Consider the following 21,272-nt stretch of genomic DNA (forward strand, 5'->3'; position numbering starts at 1 on the left):
TGTCATCCCAGATAACGTCCTTTCAAACTTAGATTGATTGGCCAGAATCTTCTCAAGCATTGATTCAACTTTCGAACTACCTTGCTCTGTTGACTGCCCTTTTGGTGGTATATAGGGATTTGAACTCTTGTTCCCAAAATTGTTACTGTTGTTGTAGCTCCCTTGGTTCGCACCACCATAATTATTGTTGTAGTTCCCAGAGTTGTTATAAGCACCTTGACCTTGCTGAGGTCTCTATTGATTCTGATTCTGATAACCACCTTGGTAGTTCTGTCTTTGGTAACCCCCTTGAGAGTTATTAACATAATTAGCATCTTCAACGTGCATAGGTGTCCCATCATGGAACAGACCATCTTGAGTATGGTACATCCCTTTTTGCAAAACTGTATCATCCTCACAAACATTTACCTTCTTGATCTGGGATTCATCAAACTTCTGCTAATGTTTGCTGGGTGTCTTGATTCTCCGTTACTATATTCTGGATCATAGCACTACCATACGGTACCACATCAGCATTGTTTGAGTGCCAAGTCTGATTATGATTCGTCAGCTTGTTAAGTATGTTGGTCACTCGTCGATTAGATTTGTTCATGAAAAAACCATCAGCTGCATTATTAGCCACTGACTGCGTCACTGGATCTAGCCCTTGGTAGAACTTCTCCATTGATATGTGTTCCGGAAAACCATGATTCGGGCTCTTCTGCAAATACTCCTTGAATCTCTCCAAGGCTTCATATAGTTATTCCCCCGGACGCTGCTTAAATTCATATATCTTGTCACGAATTTCAGCGTTCTTGCTAGGGGGGTATCATTTTGTGAGAAAAGCAGTCACCATCTCTACCCATGAAGTGATCGAATTTCGGGGAAGCTTTTCAAACCATGTTCTTGCCTCCTCAGTTAAGGAATATTTGAATAACCTCAACCGAATAGCATCTTGTGGAATGTTGTTCTGGATGTGATTAGCACACACATCCATAAAATTCTGGAAATGACGTTGAGGGTCATTCTCGATAGAGTTCCGAAAGTATCCCTCAAGCTTCAACAACTGGTATAGAGAGGAGTCAATTTTCACGCTAGCAGCTGCAACTCGAGGCTGAACAATAGCAGACGCATAGTCCTCCTCCGGAACAAGATCAGCGAAAATATTCTCATCATCTAATTCATTCGCCTGATTGTTCAACCGATTCCCCTGGTTGCCAGCACGTAGATTTTGCTGATTCTGATTCATGTTCACTTGGTTTACACAGAGTAGCAAGCAAGGTGTGATGGAATAAGCAAAAGACTTCATCAAAGCAAACACTATTTAGTAATTTCAAAACCGTATTTAGTAATTTCAAAACACTATTTATCCAAAATTTGATACGCTCAAATTACACCTATTAATGGTATAACGCGGACGTTGTCAAATATAGTAACCCAACAAGGTTGGGGTCGAATCCCACAGAGAATATGGTGTGAAAAGGTTACTAAAGTCGTAGGATGCTAAGCTTAGGTCTAATGTCTTAATCCGATGGTTTTGGTAATAGTTGGTTTTTCTGTGACTAATTGCTATCTACTTGCTTTGGTGGAAATTTATGGTAAAAGAAACTAAGGTTGTGTCCCCGTTAGACAGAGTGTATGATCATGAGTATTGATCTTGATATACTTCTAATGGATCATTATATGAATGCACTTAATCTCTATATGAATCTCTTCTATTTCCCAATAAATAAAGATTATCTCTTTCTATGATTTTCCCAAATATAAGAAAGTAACTATGAAGAACGATTAATCATGCCAAGTAAATTCTTCTTATTCCTAAGTGAATTTATTAAACAAAGTTTAAAGCTTTGAGTCCTTGTTATTTATTCTTACCAACCCTGATTATTTTCCCAAATAAATCAAGGTTTATGGCTTTAATCAATGTTTGCAACCATTAATTATGAATGAAGAATGAAGAATGAAGAATAAATAAACCCTAATAATCCATTATGCGTATATCAATCACAAATCCAATCACAAAACACCCATCAATTTGGGTTCACAACCCTAGTAAGGAAAATTAGCTACTCATGACAAAGAACAAGAAATAAGAAATTGAAGAATTCATAATTGCTTACTTTGGAAGAAAAGAGGAATTGATAATACTTGAATTTATGTTTGAACCTTCAAAAACGAGAGAGTATTTAATGTTCTAAGCCAAAAATCAAAATATAATAACTGATAATAATTAAAACCCTACAATGGACTATTTATAGGTTTCAAAAACGTAAAATTACAAAATTTGCACTTAAGTCCCAGGCGGTACTTATACGGTCCGTACAACTTTCCATGGACCGTACAAGACTTATACGACCTTCATCCAGGTGTCTACAGAGAATAATACGAACTGGCCTTCCACGGTTCGTATAATGTTATACGGATCGTACTATCCTGCTCGAGAAGCATCTTCCAACATCGTCGCATCTACTTATATGGCCCGTACAATATTGTACGGTCTGTATAAGTGTTCGTGGGTCATCATCTATCCACTGTGACATTCTGTTATGTTGCCACCTTTTGTACGACCAGAAATACAGTCCGTGCAACTTTCTACGGACCGTGAAAATCAAGCTTCAGTGCAACTTTTCTGTAACTTCTACTCCTTGAACCCGAACGTCCCGATTTACCTGAAACATGTCAAAAACACATCAAAACAACACATACATTCCTAAAAACAAGTAAAACTTCTCGTAAAAGAGTATCAAATGTGCCATAATTTCCCAGCACATCAGTGATCAACATGAATTTTATTGTAGGATTGCCTCGTTCCCGGCGTAAGTATGACTCCATATGGGTGATTGTTGACAGACTCACAAAATCAGCCCATCTTCTTCCAGTCAGAACCACATATTCAGCAGAAGATTATGCAAGGTTATATCTTAAGGAGATAGTGCGACTCCATGGTGTCCCAGTATCTATTATCACAGACCTAGGAGCACAATTTAATGCTAAATTCTGGAAGTCTTTTCAATAAGGTTTGGGGACTCAGGTGAGGCCCAGCACAACATTTCATCCACAGACTGACGGACAAGCTGAGCGCACTATTCAGACCTTGGAAGATATGTTGCGGGCATGTATATTTGACTTCAGAGGTAATTGGGATGAACATTTTCCACTTATTGAATTTGGCCTATAACAATAGTTATCATTCCAGCATCCAGATGGCCCCGTATGAAGCTTTGTATGGGAGGAAGTGTAGGTCGCCAATCGGATGGTTCGAAGTCGGAAAGACACAATTAATAAGTCCAGAATTTATTCAGCAAGCGGTGGAAAAGATCAAGCTTATCTAAGACCGATTGTTGACAGCTCAAAGTCGTCAAAAATCTTATACGGACAATTGCCGACGAGACTTGGAATTCCAAATCAATGATTGGGTTGTCTTGCAAGTTTCACCGATGAAGGGCGTAATGAGATTCGGCTAGAAGGGCAAGGTTAGTCCCCGATATATTGGACCTTATAAGATTGTACGCAAGGTGGGCCAAGTAGCTTATGAACTGGACTTACTTTCAGAACTTGAATCAGTCCATCTAGTTTTTCATGTATCAACGCTCCGTAAGTGTGTCGGAGATCCTACTAGAATCGTTCCTGTAGATGATGTTCAAGTTACGAAAAATTTGGCTTATGAAGAGGTACCCATTGCCATACTAGATAGGCAAGTACGAAAACTTAGAAATAGAGAGGTAGCCTCAGTCAAGGTCTTGTTGAGAAACAATAACTGAGAGGAAATGACCTGGGAAGCAGAAGAAGACATGAAGTCCAAGTATCCACAATTGTTTCCATCCCCGGAAGAGATTCAAGAGGAGACACCATTATCATAAGGTATGTATACTTTCTTTTTAATGCTTTTGGCTGTGTGTGGCCATGTCTTTCTTACTATTGTATTGTAGTCCTGTGAGGCGATGTTATTGTGGGTTGTTTTGACAGGGTGGTAGTGTCATATTACAGGGGAAACTCTGGCAAAATTTCTGCAGGATTCCCGAGAACATAACATTCGAGGACGAATATTATTAAAGGGGGGAAGAGTGTTACACCTCGAAAATTTCATTAAATTGTGCGGCAAACAGACTAACGCAGGGTAAGAAGTATATGATATCCCTACAAGTAAGAAGGGATACTTAATGATTCTAATTAAGATTCCAAAGACATTTGAGGCAAGAGAAGGAAGTTCGTTAGGGAAGGCAAAGTATAAGTCGTGTTTGGAAGGGTTTTACGAAGTACCGAGCTAACGTTGATTTAATAATGTTTTGAGGAAGATCTATAACGCACCATAGATTGTTAATGACGTGTTACGCAAGTGTTAAGAAGGTCCCACAAGGATTGGAAGTCAAACGAATCGACGAGAGCAATTTCGGAAAAATGGAGTTATACGACCACTTATACGGTCCGTATGACCTTTACAGAAAGTGTCCGGTCACTTATACGGATCGTATGAAGTTATACAGACCATGTAAGTGTCCGTATAACAAGATCGGGGCAACTTTTTCTCTAAGTATAAATATGTGACCCAAGTTCATATTTTTCATTTTATATCTTCTCCACTTCTCTCAAGACCTCTAGAAGGTTCCATACATTTCACCAACATAAATTCAAGGTGAATCCAAGATCAAACACTAATAATTAGTGCAATCCAGTGCAAGGAGGCTAGCAAGGGTTCATGGAAGCTAGAAATTTCCTTGGAATTGAAGTTAGGGTTTTCTCCAAGTGAAGTATTTTCATCCAAAGCCCATTCCTACATAATAAAAGGTGAGTTTTATGATAATTTGATGTTATTAAGAATATTGAATGGTTGAAAGACTTGGATTGAGGAGGAAAGTAGAATATGAAGCTCAAATGTGAAAATAATGGTATTTTTGAATACTTACTTGACTTGAATTATAGTTCATGACATGTTATTAGTATAATATTGTTATAAATGATGTTAAAGAAGAGTTATATGAGGATGAATGCGGTGTTATATTATACCTATGGTTATGGATGACCTTGAGAGGGAATTTTGAGAATTGAATAATGTCTAGCTTAACAAAACTTATTGATTATGATATTATGGATGTTGTTATTGATGTTTGGGGAGCTGTTGTATTATATGGAGAACGTTGTAGAAACAAAGGAGATGCTGCCCAATTTTCATTAGCTTTAGCTTAAGCTTAGGCTTAAGTATGTTTCCGGTTATCTAATCTTAGTACGAATTCTCTTGAATGTAGAATCGTGAGCATTGGAGGGAAGCGTTTAATTGATAAAGTTAGAGAGACGTAAAGGTATGTGAGGCTAGTCCCCTCTTTTCCTAAGGCATGATTCCTATAATATGACATTCCTTTACCTTTCCATGACTTTCTCATATTCCGGAAATTACAAGTCTATGGTTATTAAGGGCTACTCAAAAGATAATGATAAGAGATGTGCTATGAATATGATAATGATGACGATGAATCTAAATCTAGAGACCCTAAAGCTCATGATATGACATTTTTATGAAGCTAATGATCTTTATATGATTCCTTGATGTTATTCATTGTTGTTAAACTCACCTTATGATGCTAGTTCCTTCGAGGTGAGACATGATGATCATGACTACTCCATAATGGCATGGGGGGGGGGGGGGGGGGGTGGGTTCTCAACCTTATGTCACCCCGATAGAGTTGGGGGGGGGGGGTTCTCGACCTTACGTCGCCCCGATAGAGTTGTAGCTTTTACTTGAGTTCTATACATGCTTTATGTTAAGTATATTATGATGAGATTGCACCGTGCCTAGATGGCCGGGCATGACACCGCTAAGGCGGGCGGCTTATGATAACACCGTGCCTATTTGGCTGGACATGACACCACTAGTGGGCGGCGTGACATGATTACCCCGGACGCGGGCTAATGATGTTATTGATTCAGACAGTTCATGTATGTACGTGTGATATGTTATGAAGGTAAAATGTAAGCATGCATGATTCCGCCTTAAGAGGCAAGCAGTTACAGTTATATCTTCTTCTCATGCTTTCTACATTTCCTTATTATGTTACCATGCATGCCTTACATACTCAGTACATTGTCCGTATTGACGTCTTTCTTTCAGATGCTATGTTCACGCCTACAGGTAGATTGGGAGGCGGCCCAGATCTTTAAGAGTTATACCAGCTTACACAGGAGCACCCAACTACTCCGGAGGTACAGTCTGTTGATGTATTCTTTTGGGTTCATACTTGGGTATGACGGGGTCCTGTCTCGTCTTGTGTCTCAGTACTCCAGTAGAGGCTCGTAGATACGTATGCGTGGGTAGTAGTTTTCTCATGGATATATCAGTTGTTACACCCTGTATCTTCAAAGAGCACTTACCAAATTTGAAACATAAGTACGTTGAGTTAGGGTTAAGTAAAACCACTTTTGAATATAAGGAGTAAGAATTATCAAGTATATTTAATAAGTGAAGGATGTATATAAGATATACCGGAAGCTTTTATAAGGAAATGAGTGGAAGAAATGAAGTAGTACGACTTCAGAGAAAGGATGGGTAATGTTTTGTGTGCAAATTTTGGTCCAACTTGGGGGGCGTATATCTCTTAGCATATGAAGTGTTTTAAGGTGAAACAAAAGCCTAAAATGACGTTCGTCGGGTCTAGCTTCCAATGCAATAAACCGCTCGTCAATTGGAATTCGGAGTAGAGAATTATAAATGTTACAAGTTCAGCTGATAGAGCAGAAACGCGTGCTACAGTACTGCTACAGTACCGACTAGCTACAGTGCTGCTACAGTGAACCGACCCGAATTTGACCCTTATAAAAAGGGTAAGGACCCCTTTTTTTCACCATATTTTGCTATAAATTTCCAAAAATTGAAGAGAGAGAGAGAGAGAGAGAGAGGGAAACAAAAAGTGAGCAATTTTTAAGCGACGGAGTATTAGTTTAGGTTCGGATAGCGCGTGGTCGTGATTCTAGCATTGTGGTGTGGTGGATTCTAGCGTGGACTCAAAGAGTATATTGGAGATCTTGGTATTCAACGAGAATAAGGTAGGAATTTTCTTCTAATTACGTTAATACCGGTTTATTCGCGAAGATAAGGTCGTGAAATAATTGTGTAGTAAGTTGGTTAGTTATGGAAGTTGGAAAACAGAGTGTGGGCTGTTTTATGGTACATATTGGTGATGGAAATGATGTTATTGATGTTGGTATTGTTGTTGTAGTTGTTGGCTGCTGAATTGAGATTTTGGGCTAGGCATATAAATAGAGGAGATGCTGCCGAAATTTCGGCAGATTCTAGCAAGATTTATTTGGAGGCTTAGGATATGTGTATAACAACGAGCCTAACAATAGAATGAATGGTTTTATATGTAGACTTTAAGACAGGAGGTAGGTTGGAAAGTCGAGAAGCGAGCTTCCAGGTATGTTAAGGCTTGTCCCTTTCTTTCAAAGGCATGATTCCGATGTTATGGCTTCATAAATGTTTCCATATCTTCCTCGTTTTCAAAAGTTAGATGTTTATGACTCCAAGGCATAATTCCTTTCCTCATAATTCATAGCTGTTTTCCAAAATGTCAGTATTTTTCCAAAACAGAGGTTTATGATTTTGTAAGCTCTTATGACAACAAGGATGGACATGTTTTTATCATGATGACAAGGATGAGAATATTTTTCTATGGTGACTATGATGAGAACGATTTCATGTTTAAAGGTTCCAAGCTATGATTTCAATGACGATATAAATATGATAATATTGAGCTATTTCTCGATCCTCGATTTTATTCCTTGATAATGGCTCTATTTTTTAAAGACTTCAAAGTAGTATATGAATTGACGCCTTATGAGATTTATGACCTTATTTTATGTTTTCTCTTGATGTTATTCTTCATTGATAGTATCACCTTAAAATAATTGTTCCTTCAAGGTGAGATAGAGCGATGATGATTATTCCATAATATAATCGGAGGTTACCGACCTTACATCACTCCGATAGAGTTGTAGCTTTCACTTGGGCTCTTATGCATGCTTTGTAATTATGTATGTATTCTAATAACACCGTGTCCAGAGCGGTTCGTCCTAGGGGTTGTCTGCAAAGTCGTGTCCAGTAGAGTCCTGTTTATGGTGTGAGGCACGCCACATTTATAAATAGGAGGCTACGGGGCATCTAGGGTGGTTACTCTTCTTTCACATCTAAGATCGTGCGATAGAGCCAAGTCATAGGAAATGAGATTCCTTATACTAACCTTTGATCTCAGAAGAAGCACAGTATCGACGGGAGAAAGTGAGCGATGATATGGGAAGTCACAGAGGTAAGTCACTTCGTTGAGGCTACGTTATCAGAATATATATATATATATATATATATATATATATATATATATATATATATATATATATATATATATATATATGATAATGGATCGGTTGACATAGAGGTAAGTCGGTGTAAGTACAAGTAGAGGAATTGATCAAATGTATCTCTTGATGATGAGTTCAGTCATAAGTTTGTGAACTGGACAATTGAATGAATCAGTACAAAGGTAAGCAATGGCACGAAGGATGTGTGTCAGGTAAGGTAAGAATATTGCATGTACGATTGAGATGTAAAGATGAAGAATGAAAAGGGAAGGTAAACAAGAAGATATAACAGGGCAGATCGCTAAAGGATCAGGTACATCTCGAGGTGTGATATATGTGGTAAGTTTTGATATCTTTGTTCTTTTACCAGAAATTGGGAGCCCCGGGTGGCTAGGATATGTCGTGTAGGTATATGTATATATATATATATATATATATATATATATATATATATATATATATATATATATATATATATATATATATATATATATATATATATATATATATATATATATGCCCTGTGAGGCATTGCTTGTATTTGCTGCATGCAGGTTTTGGATAGTAAGAATTATAAAGGAGACTCTGCCAGAACTTTCCAAAATCAGGTCATTTGGTTAGGTACACCTAACAGGAAGAAGTGTGAAATGGAAATATCGTAGATAGACAATAAGTGGGATGTGTTGCTTTAGAGGATTTATGGATTTGGCATGGCCTGAAGAATGATCTGTGAGGAAGGTGAGTTATACGAAGAGAAGGTTATTATGACAAATTCAAAGATATTAAAGTATCGAAAGGATTATGAGATTAGTTATACATTTAAGTCAAGTTAAAGAGTATTACCGCATATAGATACGGCCTAATCTTGACATATTATATATGTCGAAGCTATGGAGATAGTTGTATACAAGTTGGATTGAGGGGAATAGTAGAGTTGCGTTAATAAGGCGATACAATATGAAGGGACTACGCGAATAGTTGAGGCCAAAGGTAGGATGATAAGCGAAGGACATACGCCTATGATATTACAGATGAATTGAGGGAAAATGCAAGGCAACTCAAGCTAGAATGTTAAGGAATGATAAGAGTGAAAGGACATAAGGCAAGCTATGAAAGTATCGTTGAGTAAGCTAAATAGAACATAACGAAATTGAGATCCAAAGAAGACCAAGGACAGAACTAGAGTGCAAAAGGAAAGGAAACATTAAAAGATAACCAGAAGTGAAAGGAAAGAGGAAGGTAAGGATGATTACACGGAATGGTATTTATGGTAAAGAGAAATACCAGAGAAAATTGGGAAGATTGGTAGTACTAAAATATGATTTAAAAAGAGAAAGGTTAACTCTAATGGAGTGTGGTACTGAAGTATCGATTGGGATGGATAACCACAAGTGAAATACGACGAGTCTATTAGTAAAATGAAGTAATAGCATGACAGAGACAGGGGCATAGAATACGAAGGTTTGTAACGAATGTGAATAACTTGATAAGACAACTTATGTGGTAAGTGTAATAGGGTCAATCAGAAAGAGTTACAGTTTAAGTATGCTTACTCCACGAGGTTTATTCTATTTTATAAGCAGTGTTACGAATGAGATCAAGAAGCGGTACACTATAGAATTGATTATGATTGGGATATAATGAGAGCGTAGCAAGAATTGCAATACAAAGTAAGTAAAGTGTAGCGAGGAAACGACTAAAGAGGTGACATGTTCTATGTGAATAGAGAGTGAATGCAAGTGTGAAACCAATAAGCGAGCCATGAAGCAGTGGATAAGAAAGCTTATAAGACCTTGTTAGGGAAAGTTCAGCATAGAGGTTTCGCAATGACAGGAGTGATAGCAAGCATGAGGGAAGAGGAAGTCAACTCGAAAAAGAAATCAGAGAAAGGTGACATAGCAAAGTAGTAGCGGAGAATCGAGATCACGAATGATATTTTGGCTGGATGTAAAGGACTAAGACTACGGAAAGATGAATGACTAAATAGAACAATTGTTAGGAAAATGATCAGCATAATAAGGATGAGATGGAATGAGTAGGATAAGTGTTGGAAGCGAAGAATGGATTGTATAGAAGTAATATATTTTGAAGGACAAAGCGGTACTGAGTTAAGAATAGGGTTCCTTGTGCGAGGAATAAAGGATTAATTATAAAACATAGTAAGTATAGGTATAGAAAGAAAAGGAAACATGGGAAGTACACAAGCTTAAGAAGTAGTCGTATTATGAGAAAAGGAAGATGTGTCTTATACGGATACCCTATACTAAGACAGAACAAGTAAAGTACATAAAGGAATAAGCTGGAAAGAAAAATGTGGCTATGAGTTACGAGTTCACCACATGACGATAAAGAGATAAACTAAGGCTATCACCAATAACAAGTAAAGATATGATTATGATTGTCTTTGAAATCAATGCTGAGTACAACACAAGAATAAACGAGTATGACGTACAAGGGGTATTAGTTGCGCATGAGACTTAGATCCTTGATAAGACAGATGGCGGTTTAAGGGAATTGAGGAAAGGGATACATGAATTCAAGATTGGAGGTGAGGTAATGAATTTGCGAATGATATAAATAAGACCTTAAAAGGGGGGAAGCAAGTAAGGAAAGGATAAGTGTAGAGATTGAAATGACGAATCCTAAGATGTGACAAGTATAGACCCTAAAATGAAAAGTGAGAGTTATACGGAAATGATATAGTTGTTATCGTTATACATTTCAGTATGGACATTAAGTGAATCGATGAAAGGAACGTATTAGGCTTAAAATTGAAAGTAAGGATTGAAGATCAAAGTGTGGATTTGTTTTGAAGGCACCGTAAGGTAAGACTCATAAGGAGAAGGTGAGTGAATAGATTGCAAATATTCTAAACGCACTCAGATATGAAAAACAGATGTAGTTTGAAGTGAGAATTATTGTAGAAGCGAGTTCAACAAGATCTATGGGTTAGTCAGCAAAGGAATAGCGTGATTGAAGGGTATCTTATGAGATTGGACTGAAAATAATTCGTGAAGAAGAAAAGAAATTGAACGATATTCCAGTGAAGGGGACAAACATTGACAAGATATTGCAATAACTATGATGCTTACTATGGTATGATCAACCAGTAAAGGGAGACTACAAAACAGCGCGAGCTGGACAACAAAATGATAAGGTCTTAGAAAGTAGATGCAATAGTGCATCGATTATGATAGCATTAGAAGAAGAATGATCCGATGAAGGGATGTACCCGAGAATGGGATCGTGGACAGAGTACGAGACTATTTTAAACATTCGAGGACGAATGTTTCTAAGGGGGGAAGGATGTTACACCCCGTATCTTCGAAGAGCACTTACAAAATTTGAAACATAAGTACGTTGAGTTAGGGTTAAGTAAAATCACTTTAGAATATAAGGAGCAAGAATTATCAAGTATATTTAATAAGTGAAGGATGTATATAAGATATACCGAAAGGTTTTATAAGGAAATGAGTGGAAGAAATGAAGTAGTACAACTTCAGAGAAAGGATGGGTAATGTTTTGTGTGCAAATTTTGGTCCAAACTTGGGGGACGTATATCTCTTAGCATATGAAGTGTTTTAAGGTGAAACAAAAGCCTAAAATGAATTTCGTTGGGTCTAGTTTCCAATGCAACAAACCGCTCGTCAATTGGACTTCGGAGTAGAGAATTATAGATATTACAAGTTCAGCTGACAGAGCAGAAACGCGTGCTACAGTACTACTACAGTATCGACTTGCTACAGTGCTGATACAGTAAAATGCTACAGTGACCCGACTCGAATTTGACCCTTATAAAAAGGGTAAGGACCCCTTTTTTCACTAGATTTTGATAGAAATTTTTCAGAAATTGAAGAGAGAGAGAGAGAGAGAGAGAGAGGGAAACAAAAAGTGAGCAATTTTTAAGCGACGGAGTATTAGTGTAGGTTCGGATAGCGCGTGGTCGTGATTCTAGCATTGTGGTGTGGTTCTAGCATGGACTCAAAGAGGATATTGGAGATCTTGCTATTTCAATGAGAATAAGGTATGAATCTTCTTCTAAGTACGTTAATACCGGTTTATTCGTGAAGATAAAGTCGTGAAATAATTGTGTAGTAAGTTGGTTAGTTATGGAAGTTGGAAAACAGAGTGTGGGTTGTTTTATGGTACATATTGGTGATGGAAATGATGTTATTGATGTTGGTATTGTTGTTGTTGTTGTTGGCTGCTGAATTGAGATTTTGGGCTAGGCATATAAATAGAGGAGATGCTGCCGAAATTTCGGCAGATTCTAGCAAGATTTATTTGGAGGCTTAGGATATGTATATAACAACGAGCCTAACAATAGAATGAATGGTTTTATATGTAGACTTTAAGACAGGAGGTAGGTTGGAAAGTCGAGAAGCGAGCTTCCAGGTATGTTAAGGCTTGTCCCTTTCTTTCAAAGGCATGATTCTGATGTTATGGCTTCATACATGTTTCCATATCTTCCTCGTTTTCAAAAGTTATATGTTTATGACTCCAAGGTATAATTCTTTTCCGCATAATTCATAGCTATTTTCCAAAATGTCCGTATTTTTTCAAAACAGAGGTTTAGGAATTTGTAAGCTCTTATGACAACAAGGATGGACATGTTTTTATCATGATGACAAGGATGCCAAGGATGAGAATATTTTTCTATGGTGACTATGATGAGAATGATTTCATGTTTAAAGGTTTCAAGCTATGATTTCAATGACGATATAAATATGATAATATTGAGCTATTTCTCGATCCTCGATATTATTCCTTGATAATGGCTCTATTTTTTAAAGACTTCAAAGTAGTATATGAATTGACGCCTTATGAGATTTATGACCTTATTCTATGTTTTCTCTTGATGTTATTCTTCATTGATAGTCTCACCTTAAAATAATTGTTCCTTCAAGGTGAGATAGAACGATGATGATTATTCCATAATATAATCGGAGGTTACCGACCTTACGTCACTCCGATAGAGTTGTAGCTTTCACTTGGGCTCTCATGCATGCTTTGTAATTATGTATGTATTCTAATAACACTGTGCCTACATGGCCGGGCAGTATAACATCATATCGTCCAATAGGCGGCCGGGCAGACACACCACTGCAGTGGGTAGTTTAGGATTACCCCGGATGCGGGAGGCCTGGACGCGGGCTAATGATGATCACACCGTGCTTAAATGGCCGGGCAGCAATACTCTGTACCTATATGGTCGGGCAATTTGCTTGTAAATATTTATATGTTATTTCAGAAGGTAAGGTTAGCATGCATGATATCCGCCTTAAGAGGCAAACAGAGGTACAATTTGTTTCCTTACTCTATGTCGTGCTGTGCTTTACGTCTCTTACTATGATATTATAGTATTATTCATTCCTTGCATACTCGGTACACTATTTGTACTGACGTCCCTTCTTGTGGTTGTTGCGTTCATGCCACGCAGGTGTATACAGATGAGTAGAGGATATTGCTAGAAGATGTTCCAGCTAGATTGGAGAGCTCCATTTCCTTCCGGAGTGTTGCCGAGTCAGAGTATCTATGTTATGGTATCTTGATTGATGTTAGAGACTTTGCAGACATAGTCACGTATATAGCATGTCAGTCTTGTAAGCGGCTCTGCAAGCCGACGTATCATTATGCATTATGTTACAAATTTCATATGATTACAGATTTTACTTGATTTGAGAAGGACGAAGAGAATGTTTTTGAAAAGGTTTCATTATGCAATTCATTTCGTGATTTAAGAGTCCAGTAAGGTTATGAACATAACGAGAACCAGCGGGTTCGCTCGGCTCTGAGTAAGGGGTCGGGTGCCCATCATGCCCTATCAGGATTGAGCTGTGACATCAGTTTTTATTTTTGCAGCCGTGAGGCCTTATATATAGATATGTGTTTCCTTGGAGATTATGCGTGTTTTGGTTGGGTATGATAATTAGCATAATGGGTAGTGCTCGGTGGTTAGCTCTGTGTACCCGTCATGGCCCCTAGTCGGGTTGTGATAAAAGTGGTATCTGTCACGACCCGGCTAGGGGCCGCGACGGGTACCCGGGACTAACCACCGAGCACCCCTCGTACTATCATTTGCCTAACCCATTTAACAATCATTCGCCTATTTCTGGTTAACTTTAAAAAGAGGATTTGCTTTTCATTACAAAAATATAACGTGTTAACACAAAAACATATTTCAATATACTTAAACACATATGTACTACCCACGTTGTGGAACCACACAACCCACATCGAGCATCTATGAGCCTCTATTGAGTGGCATACAAATATATATACACAAAAGGAACAACCAATTAGCACCTCCGGAAGATGGAGTTCTCTTCAGCTCGGCTAGTGACTCCTATCAGTCTAGACTACTTTCCCGTCTACTTGTGGGCATGAACACAGCATCCAAAGAAAAAGATGTCAGTACGAGCATTGTACTGAGTATGTAAGGCATACATCAAGAAATAAAGTAAGAATAAGAAAGTGAAGTAAGTACAAGGGAATAATCGATAAATGCTTGCCTCTTAAGGCGGATCCATGCATGCATACTCATAAAGCATCATATAGTAAATTGCTGCGGAATGCGCAGCCCGATCCATATGTCATCATATGTTAGTGCCGAGGAACGTACGGCCCGATCCATAAATATAATAAGTTAGTGCCGAGGAACGTACGACCCGATCCATAAATATAATAAGTTAGTGCCGAGGAACGTACGGCCCGATCCATAACCCATATATCCCGCGTCCAGGATGAAATCATGATATGCCAGCTGACCAGGTGGCTTTGTGTCTATAGCGCCTCACCTTTCCCCATTTCCCCTGAAAATATTTTCATATCATATATATATATATATATATATATATATATATATATATATATATACATAATATACATAGCATGCTTGAGAGCCCAAAGAAAAGTTGTAAGTACGTCGGAGTGACGTAAGGTCGAAAGCCTCCGATTATGTTATGGGGTAATCATCGTCGCTTTGTCTCACCTTGAAGGAAAAATTATTATAAGGCGAGACTATCAATGAAGAATAGCATTAAAAGAAAGCATAGAATAAAATCATGAACTTCATAAGGCATCCATTCATATACTTTGGATGATTTAGAAATAAGTCACCATCCATGAATAAATTGAGAAATCAGTAAATAGCTCGACGTTCTCATATAGTCCTTGAAATCGTAAACTTGAAACTTTTAAACATAAGATCGTTCTCATCATAGTCATCATAATGATATTCTCACTTTTGACATCATCGTTGTCATTGAAAAAAAAAATATCCTTCGTCGTTATCATAAGAACTCACATAATCACAACCTTTGGTTTTGGAAAATAGGAGTACTTGGAAAACATTTATGGAATATCAAGAAGGAAATCATGCTTCGGAATCTTAGACTTTTTAACCTTTGATAGCAAGGAAAAGATGGGAGCATTTATGAAATCGTAAGCTAGGGATCATGCCTTTGAAAGAAAGGGAATAGCCTCACATACCTTTGACGTTTACTATTCATATCGCTTGCTCGTACTTCCTTTATTGCGCATGCATATACCTTCAAGAGAATTCATGTCGTCGTTAGCTAAGAAATTATAAGGACGGACTACTATTTCTAGGTAAAATTGGGCAGCACTACCTTTGTTTATACTGCTTTTCCCATATTCTATTTTAGCTCCCAAACATTTGCGACAATATCCACAATATAGAAATCAGCAATCATCATTTATGTACGTTTAGCAAAATCCACCAATTTCCTCCAATTTCTCCACATTTACTGGTTTTAGCTAATCGTCACTTTTACTCATGCGTCGCACTTATTCCATGGTCAAAACGTCATTTATAACGTATTTATAATCATAGCATATCAACTTCCATGATTCCATTCAACCATCACTCTATAGTGACACTATTCACTAAATAATGGTGCACTTCCTATGTCTTACTACAATTCAAGTGTCTTAGTCTTCTACTACTTTAAACTACATGTTAAAGTCATAAAACTCACCTTGGATGGTGGTGGAACAAGCTTAGAGTAGAATCCTTCCTTGTGCACCAAAACCCTGCTTTACCTCTTTTGTGATTTCTTGGAGAAGATGACTTCCAACTAGGTTTCATTCACTTGTTTCATAAGTTTAGTGTTGATGATCCTAGTTTCTTCCCTTGATTCCCTTGAATTTCTATGGATGAAGTATTGAGAGAGTTCTAGAGCTTTCTTGAGTTGTATAGATGAATAATGAAATAAAAATGAGGCTTTGGTCCCTTTTAATAACTCAAAGTTTGATCTTTAATGAATTCAAGTCGGGGTGAACAGTGGTCGTAAACCACAGTTTACGGGCCGTAAACTAGTTTACGAGCCGTATTATGCGGTCGTCTTTAAGCATGTCCAAAACAGAGAAGCTGGCTGAAGAACATGGCAGTTTACGATCGAGGTTTACGGTCCGTAAACCAGTTTACGGGCCGTATTCCGAGTCGTATTTAAGCATTTCACCACTTAACAGAAAGTTGAAATTTGAAAGGCTGGAGGACGATGGTGGTTTACGGTCCGTAAATCACTTTACGGGCCGTAAATCACTATACGACCACTGGGCTGCATGAAATTCTACAACTTTTCCATTTCCAAAAATTCACGAATCATCACCCCTTGCTTAGTAAAACACCCCACACTCATACCCTTATGGTTCTATTCCTTGTACATGTACGGGGACTTTTCCGAGGTGTAACAGTATCAGAGCAGTTCCGTCCTAGGGTGTGTCTCCGAGTCGTGTCCAGTAGAGTCTTGTTTATGGGTGTGAAGCGCGTCACACTTATAAACGAGAGGCTTTGGGGAATTTAGGAATAATGACCGTCTTTCTTCTTCATAGATCGTGAGATAGAGCTATAGTATAAGATTCCCCTTTTCGCTAATTGTGCGTTATGATTTCAGTGATGCCGGTAAAGAGGAAAGCAACATCTGCCCAGAAGGGCAAGGCTATGACAGAAAGGAGGATGGAAAAGGAGCCAGTAATGAATATAGAAGAAGGTGAATCCCATAATGAGGCCCCATCCCATACCTCCCACACTCAGCCTATTCTAGAAGAACAAGAAGGTGTCTTTACTCCAGCTTCTATGCCTCCAGTTCCCCCACCGGGTGATTTTGGTCAACAAATAACCTAGGCTCTCCAGTTATTGACTCAGCTAGTTGCTACCTAGGCCCAGCGGTGGGGTGCGGGTTTCGGTGACAGGGCGGTTAGTGCAAGGGCTCGTTATTTCATGAGTTTAAATTCTCCATAATTTTTTGGGTCGAAGCCGGATGAAGACCTGCAAGGTTTTATAGATGAAATGTTGAAGACGTTGAGAATCATCCATGCCTCCGATACTGAATCTGTGGAGTTGGCATCTTATAGACTCCAGGATGTAGCGGTCCTTAGGTACAATTATTAGATTTCTTTAAGAGGAGAGGATGCACCTCCCCCGGTTTGGCAAGAGTTCGTGAAATCTTTTATCTGTCATTAGTTGCCACCCGAGGTCCATCGGGCCAGAGCTGATAAATTCTTGAATCTTAAGCAAGGGAATATGAGTGCCCGAGAGTACAACCTTGATTTTAATTCATTGGCTAGGTATGCTCCGACGATGGTAGCAGATATAGGAGATAGAGTACATATATGAGTGGATTAGAGCTACATATATTCAAGGATTGCTTGACATCTTCACTACAGGAGGGGATGGACATTTTCCGTATTCAGGCTCATGCCCAGAACTTAGAGGAGCAACAACAGCCACACCGGGGCGAGCGTGATATGTACAGGGGGCAGAGTAAGAGGGCCAGATCTGCTAGTAGTGAGTATAGAGGGGGTCAGCAACAGTATTCTAGGTATTCGGGCCAGTCTACGACTACTGCACCTCCTCGATTTGCTGGTAGGCGATTTGATCGCCCCATTTATTCTTGTTCAGGTCAGAGTTCGAGGGTCTCAGGTTCCCTGTTTAGAGGTGGTCCTATCCAGAGGAGACCACCGGTTCCACGATGCAGTCAGTGCAGAAAGTTACATTCGGGCCTGCGTCGCCAAGGTTCAGATGTTTGTTATGTTTGTGGAAAAATTGGGCATGTGATGCGTGATTGTCCCTCGAGGCACGGTAGAGGTGGGGTTCAGCCCACAGGATCAATAGCCGATTCTTCTTCATCTGTGCGCCCGTAGGGCAGACTCCCCAGTTTTCAGCAGGCCGTGGTAGAGGCAGGGAGGTAGCATCCAGTTCAGGTGGCACCCATCCCCGTATTTATGCTTTAGCCGGACGTCAGGATCTTGAGTCCTCCCCTGATGTGGTTACAAGTATATTATCCATATTCTCTCATGATGTTTATGCATTGATTGATCCGAGTTCTACCGTGTCATATACCACTCCTTATGTTGCTGGTCGTAGTGGGATGAAACCCGAACCGATCAAACCTTTTGAAGTATCTACGCCTATTGGTGATCCAGTAATAGCTAGGAAAGTATATAAAGAATGTGAGATTGTGGCGTGTGGTCGGCATACTGTAGCTGATTTAATTGAGCTGGAAATGCTTGATTTTGATGTTATTATAGGCATGGATTGGTTGTCCTCTTATTATGCTAATGTTGAATGCAGAACGAAAATAGTTCGATTCCTATTCCCCGGATAACCCGTGCTTGAATGGAAAGGTAATACAGCGTCTCCACGAGGTAGCTTTATTTCCTACCTTAAGGCAAGAAAGATGATCGCTAAAGGCTATATTTATCATCTAGTTCGAGTTCACGACACCGAAGCAAAGCCGCCGACTTTTCAATCCGTCCCGGTAGTAAATGAATTTCTGGATGTATTTCCAGACGAACTTCCAGGCCTTTCACCAGAGCGGGAGATTGATTTTGCTATTGACGTGCTACCGGATACTAGACCTATATCTATTTCTCCTTACAGAATGACTCCTACAGAATTGAAGGAGTTAAAGGCACAACTGAAGGATTTGTTTGAAAAAGGATTCATTAGACCCATTTCATCGCCATGGGGAGCACCTGTCATGTTCGTAAGAAATAAAGATGGTTCTTTACGAATGTGCATCGATTATAGGCAGTTGAACAAGGTGACGATAAAGAATAAATATCCGCTTCCAAGAATCGATGATTTGTTTGACCAATTATAGGGTGCCAAATGGTTTTCCAAAATTGATTTGAGATCGAGATATCATCAAGTAAGAGTTAGAGAAGAAGATATTCCCTAAATGACTTTGAGAACCAGATATGGCAATTATGAATTTCGAGTAATGTCGTTTGGGTTGGCTAATGCTCCGGCAATGTTCATGAATTTGATGAATAATGTGTTTTGGCCTTTCTTAGATCTATTTGTGATAGTGTTCATCGATGACATTTTGGTATATTCTCTGTTAGAAACAGAGTATGCAGACCACTTACGTATTGTCCTTGGAATTCTTCAGACTCGTGAATTATGTGCTATGTTTTCGAAATGTGAATTTTGGTTGAATTATGTGACTTTTCTGGGCCATATTATCTCAGATGATGGTATTCGCGTGGATACTTTAAAGATCGAGGATGTGAAGACTTGGCCAGGGCCTACAACCTTTATAGAGGTTCGAAGCTTTCTGGGTTTAGCAGGCTATTATAGAAGATTTGTGGAAGGATTTTCTTCTGTTTTTGCACCACTGACGAAGTTAACTCAGAAATCAACAAAATGTCAATGGACTGATGCTGTGAATGTAGTTTCCAAAAATTAAAAGACAGATTGACTTCAGCCCCAGTCCTGACACTTCCGGAAGGATCAGAAGGCTATGTTGTTTATTGTGACGCCTCCGGTGTTAGATTGAGCTGTGTGTTGATGCAGCACAGTAAAGTTATTGCCTATGCTTCAAGGCAGTTGCGGAAACATGAGAAGAATTACCCAACACATGATCTTGAATTGGCTGCGGTTATTCATGCGCTAAAAATGTGGAGACAATACTTGTACCGTGTACGCATTGATATTTATACATATCACAAGAGTCACCATTATATTTTCAAGTAGAAGGAGTTAAATCTACGACAGAGGTGGTAGTTAGAACTATTAAAAGATTATGATGTAAGTATTTTATATCATCCTGGAAAGGGGAATGTAGTAGCTGATGCACTTAGCCGCAAATCTATGGGATGCCTATGTGAGGTCCCTCCGGAGAAGAAAGAATTAATCCGTGAGCTTCACCAGCTAGCTAGCTTCAGAGTTCGTCTAATTGATTCAGGCAATGCCGGAGTTGGTATTCATAATTCAGCTATTTCATCCTTAGATATGGAGGTAAGAGAGCGCCAATATGAAGATCCCCAGTTGAGTCACTATAGAGATACATTTCATGAGAAAGAGAAGTCATCATTTGAGGTTTCTGCAAATGGAGTTCTCAGGTACCGAGGCAGGCTATGTGTTTCAAATGTTGCAGGACTACGTCGTCAGATTTTAGAAGAAGCTCATTGCTCTCGTTATTCTATTCACCCTGGAGCGATAAAGATGTAACATGATCTTAAGCTGAGGTATTGGTGTGTTGGAATGAAAAAGGATATCGCAGGGTTTGTGCCTCAGTGCCCAAATTTCCAACAAGTGAAAATTGAGCATCAAAAGCCAGGGGGGCTTTTGCAAGCCATGAAAATTCTGACCTGGAAATGGGAAGTGATCAACATGAATTTTATTGTAGGATTGCCTCGTTCCCGGTGTAAGTATGACTCCATATGGGTGATTGTTGACAGACTCACAAAATCAGCCCATTTTCTTCCAGTCAGAACCACATATTCAACAGGAGATTATGCAAGGTTGTATCTTAAGGAGATAGTGCGACTCCATGGTGTCCCAATGTCTATTATCACAGATCGAGGAGCACAATTTACTGCTAAATTCTGAAAGTCTTTTCAAGAAGGTTTAGGGACTCAAGTAAGGCTCAGCATAGCATTTCATCCACAGACTGACGGACAAGTTGAGCGCACTATTC

At 38.9% G+C, this 21,272-nt stretch overlaps 1 non-coding gene across 1 annotated transcript; it reads left to right on the top strand.

Moving 5' to 3' along the window:
* The first annotated feature begins 680 nt into the window (after window positions 1-680).
* On the top strand, window positions 681-786 carry LOC132604767 (small nucleolar RNA R71). Its single transcript, XR_009568868.1, has one exon. It is a non-coding gene; the product is annotated as a small nucleolar RNA R71 (small nucleolar RNA).
* Window positions 787-21,272: the final 20,486 nt, after the last annotated feature.

Source organism: Lycium barbarum, chromosome 7 (assembly GCF_019175385.1).
Source record: "Lycium barbarum isolate Lr01 chromosome 7, ASM1917538v2, whole genome shotgun sequence".
NCBI lineage: Eukaryota > Viridiplantae > Streptophyta > Magnoliopsida > Solanales > Solanaceae > Lycium > Lycium barbarum.